This window comes from Dendrobates tinctorius, unplaced genomic scaffold (assembly GCF_039654945.1).
Source record: "Dendrobates tinctorius isolate UK_male_01 unplaced genomic scaffold, ASM3965494v1 ptg000008l, whole genome shotgun sequence".
NCBI classification, from domain to species: domain Eukaryota; kingdom Metazoa; phylum Chordata; class Amphibia; order Anura; family Dendrobatidae; genus Dendrobates; species Dendrobates tinctorius.
The window spans coordinates 75955036-75970000 of NW_027361676.1; the positions used below are offsets into that span (position 1 = coordinate 75955036).

The 14965-nt window shown below is 39.7% G+C and overlaps 1 protein-coding gene across 6 annotated transcripts in view; it reads right to left on the reverse strand.

Moving 5' to 3' along the window:
* Positions 1 to 14965, reverse strand: part of MTNR1A (melatonin receptor 1A) — a 250069-nt gene that overhangs the window by 155149 nt on the left and 79955 nt on the right. For 2 of the 6 annotated variants that reach the window (XR_012232837.1, XR_012232840.1), the window contains exon 2: positions 2448 to 2512. The exons of 2 other annotated variants lie outside the window; for them this stretch is intronic. The gene's annotated coding sequence lies outside the window, so the exon portion shown is untranslated. Of the gene's footprint in view, positions 1 to 2443; positions 2513 to 14965 lie in introns of all 6 variants that reach the window. 2 more of the 6 variants (XR_012232836.1, XR_012232838.1) reach the window with 1 other exon arrangement.

Consider the following 14965-nt stretch of genomic DNA (forward strand, 5'->3'; position numbering starts at 1 on the left):
AATTTTCCAGAGCTCCCCCATTGCCGGCATAGAGAAAGTCCATGACTGGATTAGATACATTGATGATGTGATGTTTGAGTGGGACGGCTCCATTGAGGAACTCCAGAGATTCATGTCAGCATTAAATGATAATCATTTGAATATTCATCTGACGTACACTTATGGGAGGAAGGTTAATTTCTTGGATGTTGACATTTCTGTACAGGGTGATGGTAATATCCTTACAGATATATATCATAAATCCACGGCAACCAATTCCATATTACATGCCCAGTCATCTCATTTGGAGTCAAACATTCGCTCAATACCTGTAAGTCAATATTTAAGGGCAAAGAGGATTTGCTCCACGGAACAGACATTTCAAAATCAAGCTAAGGATTTATATTCTAGATTCCGTGAGAGGGCATATGGGCATAGGCAAATAAGATATGCCTATAAAAGAACCCAAAATGTCTCTAGGGATCAGCTTTTGTATAAAAAGAAAAATATCAAAACTATGGATCCTAAAATTGTAAAGTTAATCACACCATTTAATGAACAATGGAAACAGCTATCAGCTGTTGTTCATAGTCATTGGAATGTTCTCCTGGCCGATCCTATTCTCAGCAAAACCCTTTCAAATAGACGATATCTAACAGCAAAAAGATCAAGCAAATTTTTCAGATCTACTTGTTCGTAGTCATTTTTCTTCCAAGAAAGAACAAGGTGGCTTTCTAGGTGAGGTTCAGGGTTTTTCCCTTGCAGGAAATGTAAGGCCTGCGCTAATACCATCAAAGGGAAGGAATTTCATAATATTGATGGAACTTGGACTTATTCTATCAGAAAGTGTCTAACATGCTCTTCAAAAGGGGTAATATATTTAGCTAAATGCCCCTGTAACAAAAGCTATATTGGAATGACCACGAGAGAAGTACGGATTAGAATAAGAGAGCATGTCCGAAATATTGAGAGGTCTAAGGAAGTGGAGGAAGAAGAGCAGTTGAAGACCCTTCCTAGACATTTCAAAAGATTCCATAATTCTGAAACAAGTGGTCTCTGGATAATGGCTATTGACCAGGTATCATTGGGCATGAGGGGTGGGAATTTATTTAAGAGGTTATCACAAATAGAGAGCCGATGGCTTTACAGGCTTAATACTATGGTACCAGATGGCCTTAATGAAAGTCAGGGTTTTGGGTCCTTTCTATGAGTTGTGGGTATTTTTTTTATCCTTTTTTAGTTTTGGTGTCTTTTAAACATTAATTCTTTTTTTCCTTGTTTTCTTTTATGCAAATATTCATATTTTATTTTATTTTATAGAATTTTGGCTGAGCCACCATTATAGAGATACACTGATGATGCCTTTGACAGTTATCCCATGAAGTCTTGGTTCATTAAAGAAGAATAATGGAGGCTTTTTTCTAATTTGAGGACTTAAGTGTTCTTTGAATATTTGGTGCAATATGAATAATGATGTCTTTTTGCATAATTAATGTGTAATGTGTTATTATAAATTACGTGTTTTTTATATACATACATGATGGATTCTAGTCTATATATAATTTAAATCAAGAAAAAAGGGCAGCACTACCAAAATAATATAGTAGGTGCAAAACCTATTCAGCAGTGTCCAAACAGCCAAATTAACAAAAGCAAAAAAATAGGCAGCACTCAAATTAAATGTGAAAACAGTGGATACTTTTCTGATCCTCAGGTGGCAACGTTTCAACGGTGACCAGTCTTTGTTAAGCCTAAATATGAATATTCAATATGAATATTGGATGTCTTTTTGCATAATTAATGTGTAATATGTTATTATAAATTATGTGTTTTTTATATACAACATGATGGATTCTAGTCTATATATAATTTATATATGTTATATTCTATATGATTTATATTGATGCATTTAATATTGATATAATTAAGAAATTGATATCATCATTGGCACGGTTATGTCACCTTCACAATATATGATAGTATCACTTTTTTAGATTTTTATTTTATTTATTTTTTATATATTTTTTCCTAGTTTTATTTTTATGTATATTACAAAGATTTTCATAATATATGAGCACTTTTTATATATATGATATATATTTAATACACCATAATGAGACTACTGTCCTCGTTATTTTCACCTTTTATACTATTATGGTTCTTTAATATAGGAGTGAATATGTATCCTTTTTGATTATAATCCATTTTTGTATGAGATTCCCTATGAAGTTCAGGATATTTGGTATTTGGGGTTTAGCATTGTTACAACATATGTGGTCTAGTGCGCATGTCCGGAACCCGCTATGTCACGGCTTTCCCGATGCATTCAACAGGAGTCGCAGGTGTCCCTGGTTGCTAAGCTGCACCAAGACGAGTGTGTTCCAGGAGCACAGAAGAAAATGCCTTGTTTGATCACGGGCTGAAGTTCGCGCATGCGCCGTGATATGACCTGGCATTCAATTACCTACACCGATTTTCATTGGATGCTGAGTCCTTCATATACTGACACGGGAGCTAGTTCAGGCCACGCCTCCTGAGGAAGAAGCAGAGAAACGCACGTTGAGGTGGCAGGCCAAGGGGATTTGTACACATATCCTAATGTAAGTTTCGGCCACTATCTATTCTGGGCAATATTTGACACAAACTATGCACTAGCAAGCACTTTATCAGTTTTATGGTGTGACTAGCCAAATTGGATGAATTGAAAACCCAGCCTTGGGTTCTTATTAATGATTACTAACTGGTGTGGTATATCAATACATAGTATAAGTGTTGAACATGTCACTTTTTTCTTGTGCCTGTCAATAGGTTGTATAGATATTATGGCTTTATAGTGAATATTGATTTATTTGATCCCCGTACTTTTTTGCCTGCATAGTGATTTGCTCTGTCATATAATTGTATTTTAATCTTGATTTAATAAAATGCACTGATTTTTTTTTTTTTTAAACTAGTGGATCCTTTTTGCTTGAAGTAGCTCAAAGGGTGTTGTAGTTTTCACAGTTGTATAGAGTTCTGAGATTGATTATCATTCTATGATCTATGGGAATTTTGAAAGTCTATTATTGTTTCCTTGCTTGAAATGTAAATCTGACTTTTAATATATATTTCATTAAAACTTTAAATTTTTAAAGTTAGCAAATATGCCTTATTTTTCCTAGGATGGATTCTCTGGGGATTGTGTATATATCTGATATTTTGATGGCTAATTTCTCCCATACAGTGGACAGACTGTGTTAGTAATCTACTGCAGTGTCTATACAAGTTGTAACTGGGACTGCAGAATAATTATACTTTACCACTGTGTCTGTATGAGTTGTGGCTGTGGCTAAAAAATAATTACACTCTGCTGCTGTGTCTGTACGAGTTGTGGCCGTGCCAAAAGATTGAATTCTGCTGCTGTGCCTGCACAAGTTGCGAACGTGACTAAATCCATAATTATACTCTTCCTCTGTGTCTGTACAATTTGTGGATGTGCCTAAAAAAAAGTTTAGATGCTATGTTTGTATTATTTGTATCCATGAATAAAAAATTAACTGCCTTTAAGTCTCTGTGTGTACTCTGCAAGCCTGCCTGTGAGAGTATACTCTGCACCTTTGCCTATGGCAGTACTTTGCCAAAAAAACTCTAAGTCCAATTTGCATCTGTGGTAGTAGTGTGCCTAAAAACCTTTGTGTGTACTCTGAACCTCTGTCCGTAAGAGTACTGTGCCAAAAACCCTGTGTGTATACTTTGTACCCCAGTCTATAGGAGTTTTGTGCCAAAAGCCTCTCTGTGCTCTGCAGCTGTGTCTGTACGAGTAGTTTGCCTAAAAAACAATTAAACTCTGCCTCTGTGTCTGTACAAGTTGTGGGCCTAAATAGTAATGATACTTTGCAGCCGTCTCTGTATGAATAGTGTTTTTAAAAAATAATTATACTCTGCTGCTCTGTCTGTATGCTATGTGGACCTAAAACGTAAAAAGCAATTTTTCTACTCTGCAACTATGTCCATGGGAATATTGTTCCAAAAACCTGAGTGTGCACTCTGCATACAGTTAGGTCCATATATATTTGGACAGAGACAACATTTTTCTAATTTTGGTTCTAGACATTACCACAATTTATTTTAAACAAAACAATTCAGATGCAGTTGAAGTTCAGACTTTCAGCTTTCATTTGAGGATATCCACATTAAAATTGGATGAAGGGTTTAGGAGTTTCAGCTCCTTAACATGTGCTGCCCTGTGCAGCCTGTCATACAAGCAGTGGATACCGCGTTTTGATCTACATACCCCAACCGACCTCCACAAGGCCAAGCATCTCACAATGTGCATCATCCTAATTTGAATCCAAGGAGTTAGATACCGCACCAAAATCAATATATATTAAGTCTGGCTAGTTTACCAGCCCATACGCAAACAGTATCAAGTGAGTGCACAGTGCACACCTGCACCAACCTTGATAGCAGGAATCAATATATACGAAATTTTGGACTTGCATTTAGTCACCACACTGTGACATCAGTCGGCAGACCGATGAAGGCCTGTTGTGGGCCGAAACGTTTCTGAGACTGCACATAATAAAATTTTCTTTCAAAAAGGATCATTCAAGTTGAGTGCCAAGTTACTATTTGTTATTCATTTGGGTCTAGGTAACCTACTTGTGCACCCTACGGTAGTGCCACGCTATACTTATCACTCCATTCTGCTGATGACCTGAGGTTAGCATCCTCAATAATCAGAACCTCCCACTCCCGTCTCCAAGACTTTACACGTGCTGCGCCAATTCTTTGGAATGCACTTCCCAGGTCAATACGATTAGTCCCCAAACTCCACAAGTTTAAGCGTGCCCTGAAAACGCATTTATTCAGACTGGCCTACCGCCTCAACACATTAACCTAATCTATCCCTGGATGGCACAGTCAAAAGTTTTACCATAACCAGGTTCCCTGCATCATGTTCCCACATGCTTTATGCATCCATTAGCCCTCTGTGTCTGTACTGTTACACACTTAACATTATGGCTGGTCCAAACAATCAGGGCAATTGTTACCACCCACGTGTCCCCCCTTTTTCCTCATAGATTGTAAGCTTGCGAGCAGGGCCCTCATTCCTCTTGTTATTTGTTATAATCTATGTGATTATTGTTATGCTGTAATGTCTATTGTCTGTACAAATCCCCTGTGAAATGTAAAGTGCTGTGGAATATGTCGGCGCTATAGAAATAAAATTTATTATTATTATTATTGTGTTTGGACATTGTAATGATGTTTGGAGACAGTCTATGAGCTTTGAGCTAAGAATTTTCACCTTGAAGTTTCTTTGCTATACTTTGCACTTCTCTTCTATTTATCTTTAGTAAGTAGTCCCTCTGAAGACACGGGGGTCAGCAGGTGCCCTAGTTCACTAGGTGAAACCTCATGGACCACGGTTATCCCTCCAAACACCCTCTCTCCTTTTACTGTGGGCGTAATACGACTCAGACAACACAGGTTGAGGTTAAAACAGTGTGGAAATACTTTATTGAACCACAAACGCACCATTGTGACAGACAGGAGGGCTAGGGGAGGGACCAGTATAAAGGGGCGGGGAATTCCCTAGACGATGAGTAAGCAGACCCGGACAGAGAGAACAGGAGAGTGTGGGAGTGACTGCCTACCAGAGTGACTCACCAGCGCCAGGGAGGACTCCGACTGAGGACTCCAGGGGGACGGTATCCAGTGAATCATCCCAGACTTGCTGCCTCTCCCCAGCCTGTGGCCACTGCGGCCCCAGCACAGCTCGCGGCCGCTGTTATCTCCCCTCTGCCCACGGCTGCGGCCTGCACGTGGTCACCCGCGGCTGCTTCCCCTGAGCTCGGATCCGCAGCCCGTGTCCTGTCACCTGCGGCCACCCGGCGCACACTAGTGGCCGCGACCAGCACCGAGCCGTCGGCGGCCACCACTGTCCCCCTCCGGTCTGCATCAGGGGCTGGGCCGCTCCTGATCGCGGGCTCCCCGTCGCAGCCGTTAGCTGTGCAGGTGGCCCGTCACTTGTCACCGTACACCCCTGCTGCCTGCCAGGCTCCGGGGGCTGCAGCCTACTCATCCCCGGACTCCACCGGGGCCCATGGGGTTCCAACGGCCTCAGCGTGCCAGCGAGCGCGAAGACTGCAAAAGCGCCTCATCAACTGGGCCCAGCAACTCTTCCATCAAAAGGCCAGCAGCTAGAATGGCGAGGGACATCGGGACAGCTAAGTAGACTCTAGACTTAATGACCAGTAGTCGGCCACACCACGGCCCTATAGTGACCGGCCATTGCCGGGAGTAGTCGTGTTCCACGCTACCATGTTAGCTTGTTTAAAAGAGCCCCTGCGTTGGCAACCTGTGTTACCCTTGTTTCGGTGATCAGGCCGTGACTGAGGGAAGACCCCTCAAGTCCCCTAAACGTATCGTTAAAAGCACCGTAGATGTCTCGTGACTTGACGCTGCATCCTGCGTACCTGCTGGTGCCGCAATGGCTTGAAGGACAGTTGTTAACTATAAAAAGAGGATATATGCACCTATAGTTGTGGCCAAAAGTATTGACACCCCTGCAATTTTGTCAGATAATACTCAGTTTCTTCCTGAAAATGATTGCAATCACAAATTCTTTGGTATTATTATCTTCATTTAATTTGTCTTAAATGAAAAAACACAAAAGAGAATGAAGCAAAAAGCAAAACATTGATCATTTCACACAAAACTCCAAAAATGGGCCAGACAAAAGTATTAGCACCCTCAGCCTAATACTTGGTTGCACAACCTTTAGCCAAAATAACTGCGACCAACCGCTTCCGGTAACCATCAATGAGTTTCTTACAATGCTCTGCTGGAATTTTAGACCATTCTTCTTTGGCAAAATGGCTCCAGGTCCCTGATATTAGAAGGGTGCCTTCTCCAAACTACCATTTTTAGATCTCTCCACAGGTGTTCTATGGGATTCAGGTCTGGACTCATTGCTGGCCACCTTAGAAGTTTCCAGTGCTTTCTCTCAAGCCATTTTCTAGTGCTTTTTGAAGTGTGTTTTGGGTCATTGTCCTGCTGGAAGACCCATGACCTCTGAGGGAGACGCAGATTTCTCACACTGGGCCCTACCCTATGCTGCAAAATTTGTTGGTAGTCTTCAGACTTCATAATGCCATGCACACGGTCAAGCAGTCCAGTGCCAGAGGCAGCAAAGCAACCCCAAAACATCAGGGAACCTCCGCTATGTTTAACTGTAGGGACCGTGTTTTTTTCTTTGAATGCCTCTTTTTTTCTCCTGTAAACTCTATGTTGATGCATTTGCAAAAAAAGCTCTACTTTTGTCTCATCTGACCAGAGAACACTCTTCCAAAATGTTTTAGGCTTTTTCAGGTAAGTTTTGGCAAACTCCAGCCTGGCTTTTTTATGTCTCGGGGTAAGAAGTGGGGTCTTCCTGGGTCTCCTACCATACATTCCCTTTTCATTCAGACGCCGACAGATAGTACGGGTTGACACTGATGTACCCTTGGACTGCAGGGCAGCTTGAACTTGTTTGGATGTTAATCGAGGTTCTTTATCCAACATCCACACAATCTTGCGTTGAAATCTCTTGTCAATTTTTCTTTTCCGTCCACATCTAGGGAAGTTAGCCACAGTGCCATGGGCTTTAAACTTCTTGATGACACTGCACACGGTAGACACAGGAACATTCAGGTCTTTGGAGATGGACTTGTAGCCTTGAGATTGCTCATGCTTCCTCACAATTTGGTTTCTCAAGTCCTCAGACAGTTCTTTGGTCTTCTTTCTTTTCTCCATGCTCAATGTGGTACACACAAGGACACAGGACAGAGGTTGAGTCAACTTTAATCCATGTCAACTGGCTGCAAGTGTAATTTAGTTATTGCCAACACCTGTTAGGTGCCACAGGTAAGTTACAGGTGCTGTTAATTACACAAATTAGAGAAGCATCACATGATTTTTCGAACAGTGCCAATACTTTTGTCCACCCTCTTTTTTATGTTTGGTGTGGAATTATATCCAATTTGGCTTTAGGACAATAATAACAAAGAATTTGTGTTTGCAATAATTTTCAGGAAGAAACTGAGTATTATCTGACAAAATTGCAGGGGTGTCAATACTTTTGGCCACAACTGTATATAACAGATACCTCCTTAGACAGATGTTCTTCCAAGACATCCAAACCTATGTGTGATGTACTGTACATAAAACATTTTTTTTAAAGTATAAGCCTGTGCAAAAATATTTGCAAAATGAAGGGTCTAATGGACATACGCAGCTTGTGAAAGAATGCAGGAAATAAAATATCTAATAACCCATAAATAATTTTCTCCTAAATCATGTATTCAATATTAACCCCTTTCTGACATCGGGCATAATAGTACACCGATGTGAGACTCCTCCTCCGGCTGTGAACCCACATCTTTCCCAGCACATGTCAGTTGTTTTGAACAGCTGACAAGTACCCAAAACAGCCAAGGGTGGCTGTTTACCCATTAAATACCACCGTCAAATGCTGACAGCAGCATTTAACATGCGCTTCCGGCAATCGCGCTGGAAATCCGCCCACTGGTGACCTCCGTGATGTGATCGCGGGTCAACGATGGGTTGGCATGACAACTGGAGACTTCCATGGTTGTCACTGCTGGCTTGCTGTGTGCGCTGCCCAGTGGATGACGCTCATAGCAAGTGAGTAATTCAGCTACATATAGGCGATGTCATCATCGCCTATATGTAGCTGAGCCGATCGGGCTATGGCAGCTTCTAGTCTCCCATGGAGACTATTGAAGCATGCCAAAAGTAAAAAAAAAGTTTAAAAAATGTAAAAGAAATAAAAAAATATAAAAGTTCAAACCACCCCCCTTTCGCCTCATTCAAAATAAAACAATTAAAAAAAATTAAAGATACACATATTTGGTATCCCTGAGTTCAGAATCACCCGATCTATCAATAAAAAAGGATTAGCCTGATTGTTAAATGGCGTAGTGAGAAAGATAGTCAAAACGTCAGAATTAAGTCTTTTTGGTCGCTGCAACATTACATTAAGATGCAATAATGGGCAATCAAAAGATGGTATCTGCACTAAAATGGTATCATTAAAAATTTCAGTTTGGCACGCAAAAAATAAGCCATCACCCAGCCCGAGATCATGAAAAATTGAGACGCTGCAGATATCGGAAAATGGCACAATTTTTTTTTTAACAAAGTTTGGAATTTTTTTTCACCACTTAGATTAAAAAGAACCTAGACATGCTTGGTGTCTATAAACTCGTAATGACCTGGAGAATCATAATGGAATGTCAGTTTTAGCATTTAGTGAACCTAGTAAAAAAGCCAAACAAAAAACAAGTTTGGGATTACACTTTTTTGCAGTTTCACCGTACCTGGAATTTTTTTCCTGTTTTCTAGTACACGACATGGTAAAACCAATGGTGTTGTTCAAAAGTACAACTTGTTCTGCAGAAAACAAGCCCTCACATGGCCATCTTGATGGCAAAATAAAAAAGTTGTGGCACTGGGAAGAAGGGGAGTGAAAAACGAAAATGCAAAAACAAAAATACCTCCGGGATTAAGGAGATAAAACCTTCTTTATTTTATTGATTATCACTGTGTATCAATCAACCACTAGAGGATGCCTGCTTTGAATACAAAGAAACCCATACAAATTAGATAGCTGTTGGCTGAATGTACATTCAACCAACAGCTATCTTTCCTGACTTCCTCATACACCTACCATTCTAGTGTTGTCCGTGAGAGAGAAGCTGCCATACTCCTCTGCCAGTGGATTGTTTCCTAGAAAAAAATTTAATCAGGTGTTGAAATTCAATGAGCTGCATCCTTCTCTTCCCGCACATCATCTGTCAGGGAAAAGGTTGAGAGCATTTGTCTAGGATTTAATATCATTGTCATCAATTGAATATCAGTGAAGATAAGAACTCTGGGTTCCCAAAATTTAAAAGTATGAAGAGGCAATGGTGCTCAGTGATGGCAATTGCCAAATGACTTGTAGAATCCAGAATGGCACTTGGAGACAAATGCCTGAAATGTAAAATAAACAGATTTCATGCTACATGCAGGGATAAATCTACAACCCTTACAGCAAATCTGCCAGCTTAACCCTGTAGAGAAAAATAATATACTTGTACATCAGCGCTGAGGTCACAAAGTGCGGAAGGAAGTCAAGAGCTGAGCTACCTCCCCACTTACTTTGTGCCAGCTAACTTACATAGGCAGCATCTCTTTCTATCAGAAGTGGCTCAAGCTAAGCTCCAATTACTGTCGTTAAAAATTTAGATGCCACTGTTAATTTAAATACAGCAATACAATCGCCTGGCACCAGTTTGTTTTCATGGCAACTGCGGGCCTGTTAAAGGTTCTCTTGATATGGTGGTGGCAAGTGGTAATTGTTGCTGCCTGTCTGAGACATCATAAACAGCAAAAAGGATGAGGTGATCGCGGTGCCACCACTGTTTTTTTTACCCTTTTAACTCCAGTTGGTTGGTCAATAGTAACTGAATAATCAGACTCAAAACTGTAATTGTAAATTAGTGATCACAGCTCTGCACGCCATATTGCACTTAGGGCTCATACTCACTTGCGAGAAATACGGACGTGTGCAATCCAATTAAAAATCGGATTGTACTCAGACCAATGTTATTCAATGGGTGAAAACTCATTTGCGATTTTTTTTCTCAGCCGAAATCGGAATGAGAAAAAAAATCACTGCATGCTGCGATTTGCTGCATATCTCGGACAAGACTCGCCAATGCAAGTCAATGGGTATGAGAAAAAAAAAATCGCACAGCACTCGCACCATGCAAGTGCTGTCCGATTTTTACGCACCGGTGTCCTTTGAAAAGCCGGCAAATCATGTCTGGCGTACAGTAAAATCACACTGACATGTTAAGAATAGAAAAGATAGAATGTATATATATACAGAATGTGTGTCAGTGACAGACACATATTATATATATATATATATATATATATATATATATATATATATATATATATATATATATACACAGTGGGGAAAAAAAGTATTTAGTCAGTCAGCAATAGTGCAAGTTCCACCACTTAAAAAGATGAGAGGCGTCTGTAATTTACATCATAGGTAGACCTCAACTATGGGAGACAAACTGAGAAAAAAAAATCCAGAAAATCACATTGTCTGTTTTTTTTTCATTTTATTTGCATATTATGGTGGAAAATAAGTATTTGGTCAGAAACAAAATTTCATCTCAATACTTTGTGATATATCCTTTGTTGGCAATGACAGAGGTCAAACGTTTTCTGTAAGTCTTCACAAGGTTGCCACACACTGTTGTTGGTATGTTGGCCCATTCCTCCATGCAGATCTCCTCTAGAGCAGTGATGTTTTTGGCTTTTCGCTTGGCAACACGGACTTTCAACTCCCTTCAAAGGTTTTCTATAGGGTTGAGATCTGGAGACTGGCTAGGCCACTCCAGGACCTTGAAATGCTTCTTACGAAGCCACTCCTTCGTTGCCCTGGCGGTGTGCTTTGGATCATTGTCATGTTGAAAGACCCAGCCACGTTTCATCTTCAATGCCCTTGCTGATGGAAGGAGGTTTGCACTCAAAATCTCACGATACATGGCCCCATTCATTCTTTCATGTACCCGGATCAGTCGTCCTGGCCCCTTTGCAGAGAAACAGCCCCAAAGCATGATGTTTCCACCACCATGCTTTACAGTAGGTATGGTGTTTGATGGATGCAACTCAGTATTCTTTTTCCTCCCAACACGACAAGTTGTGTTTCTACCAAACAGTTCCAGTTTGGTTTCATCAGACCATAGGACATTCTCCCAAAACTCCTCTGGATCATCCAAATGCTCTCTAGCAAACTTCAGACGGGCCCGGACATGTACAGGCTTAAGCAGTGGGACACGTCTGGCACTGCAGGATCTGAGTCCATGGTGGCGTAGTGTGTTACTTATGGTAGGCCTTGTTACATTGGTCCCAGCTCTCTGCAGTTCATTCACTAGGTCCCCCCGCGTGGTTCTGGGATTTTTGCTCACCGTTCTTGTGATCATTCTGACCCCACGGGGTGGGATTTTGCGTGGAGCACCAGATCGAGGGAGATTATCAGTGGTCTTGTATGTCTTCCATTTTCTAATTATTGCTCCCACAGTTGATTTCTTCACTCCAAGCTGGTTGGCTATTGCAGATTCAGTCTTCCCAGCTTGGTGCAGGGCTACAATTTTGTTTCTGGTGTCCTTTGACAGCTCTTTGGTCTTCACCATAGTGGAGTTTGGAGTCAGACTGTTTGAGGGTGTGCACAGGTGTCTTTTTATACTGATAACAAGTTTAAACAGGTGCCATTACTACAGGTAAAGAGTGGAGGAAAGAGGAGACTCTTAAAGAAGAAGTTACAGGTCTGTGAGAGCCAGAAATCTTGATTGCTTGTTTCTGACCAAATACTTATTTTCCACCATAATATGCAAATAAAATGAAAAAAAAACAGACAATGTGATTTTCTGGATTTTTTTTTCTCAGTTTGTCTCCCATAGTTGAGGTCTACCTATGATGTAAATTACAGACGCCTCTCATCTTTTTAAGTGGTGGAACTTGCACTATTGCTGACTGACTAAATACTTTTTTTCCCCGCTGTATATATATATATATGCATTTATATTGCACAGAAAGATAGAAGAAAAGCCGGTAATTCATTTGTCGGCTTCTGTAAAATCAATGCAGGAGCCGACAGGATAGGAGACATGGTTTACATACAGAAAACCCATGCAGAACAGTTAGATTTATAGATGTCAGTGACTAGTACTGTTAGTACTATGTGTGTGTAAAATTTGGGACCTGTATGTATTTAGTAAAAGAATGTTTTCACGGAAAAAATGGTGTGGGCTCCTGTGCAATTTTCTGTTCCAGAGAAGGAAAGCCAGTGACTGAGGGAAGATAATAATAGCCTAGAAAGGGACTATGGTTATTGGCCCCCCTGACTAAAGTATCCACTTTTTTTCACATTTAATTTGAGTGCTGCCTATTTTTTTTCCTTTTGTCATTTTGGCTGTTTGGACACTGCTGAATAGGTGGTTTTGCACCTGCTGTATTATTTTGGTAGTGCTGCCCTTTTTTCTTGATTTATATATATATATATATATATATATATATATATATATATATATATGTTTTGAAGATTATTTGGTTTAAAAACAATGTTTACAGCTGTGTTATACAATGCGATTTTAACATGAGCATTTACATAGAGAGAACTGCTGTATGTAAAAGCTCATGTTAAAATCGCATTGCATATGGATTGCATACGCATGTTAAGGCTCATACTCACTGGTGCGAAAATCGGATGAGTGTAATCCGATTAAAAATCAGATTGCACTCTGACCAATATTAATCAATGGGTGACATTTCATTTGCGATTTTTTTTTCTCAGCCAAAATCAGAATGAGAAAAAAATCGCAGCATGTTGCGATTTGCTGTGATTTTCAGGTGAAAATCGCCAATGCAAGTGAATTGGTGTGATAAAAAATCTGACAGCACTCACACCATGCGAGTGCTGTCCGATTTATACGCACCGGTGTCCTTTGAAAAAAGCCGGCAATTCATCTCCGGCTACTGTATAATCACACTGACGTGTTAGAATAGAACAGATAGAATACAGATATATACATGTCAGTGACACACACACATATATATGTATTTATGATAGATAGATAGATAGATAGATAGATAGACAGACAGACTGACAGACACAGAAACAGACAGACGGACGGACGGATGGACAAGCCGGTAATTCATATGTGGCTATATAATAAAATCACACTGACATGTTCTAATACAAAAGATATACTACATGTATACACATAGAATAGGTGAATATATACATATATATATATATATATATATATATATCAGTGAGACACACATACATATATAAATATATATATATTTATATATAATAGTGAGATACATAGCAGAATAGGTGATAATTCATTTGTCGGTTTTAGTAAAATAACACTGACTGCTCACAAAACACTAGATATATACTCATAGAATACATTCATATGTCAGTGACACACATATATATAATATATCAAATAAATAATATATATATACACACATTATATATAATATATGTAATATATATAATTAAAGAAGAAAAAAGGACAGCACTACCAAAATGATACAGCAGGTGCAAAACCTATTCAGCAGTGTCCAAACAGCCAAAATGACAAAAGGAAAAAAAATAGGCAGCACTCAAATTAAATGTGAAAAAGGTGGATACTTTACTGATCCTCAGACAAAGACGGGTCACCGTTGAAACGTTGCCATCTGAGGATTTTTTTTCTTTTTTAATATATATAATATATATTATATATATCTAAAATATATATATATATATATATATATATATACACACATAGAAACATATATATATAAAGAATATATATAATATAATAATAAATAATATAATATATTATTTATATAGAATAAATATATGTAATATATTTCGAAGATATATGTAAATATATATTCAAATTCAAAGAAGCTTTATTGGCAGGACTAAATACACATTTGTTTTGCCAAAGCAAGTGTACAAAAGGGAATAGGGATAGGGACTGTAGGAATGTTTGGTAGGGGCTGTAGAAAAGGTGGATGGTGGATCCAGGATTGGGCTACAGAAGTCCATGGCATAAGGAAGGTGGATGGGGGGCATGGGGCAGATCCAGGGTGGGGGCCATAGAAGTCCATGGCATATCATAGTTCTCTTTCTTGCAGTCTACGAAATTTACTCACATATTGCACTGCTATCTCCACTGCTCTCTCTTCGTCCCACAGCAGGATATGTTTTCTCTTCCTCCTTCATGGTGATGAAATCCGGGGAGAGATGTGAGAGTCTCCTGAAGTGAGTGTCCCTCCCTGCTGAGTATTTGGGGCAGTATAGCAGGAAGTGGGTCTCATCCTCCAGGGCCTCCAGGTCACAGTGTTGGCACAGTCTTTCCTCCCTGGGCTT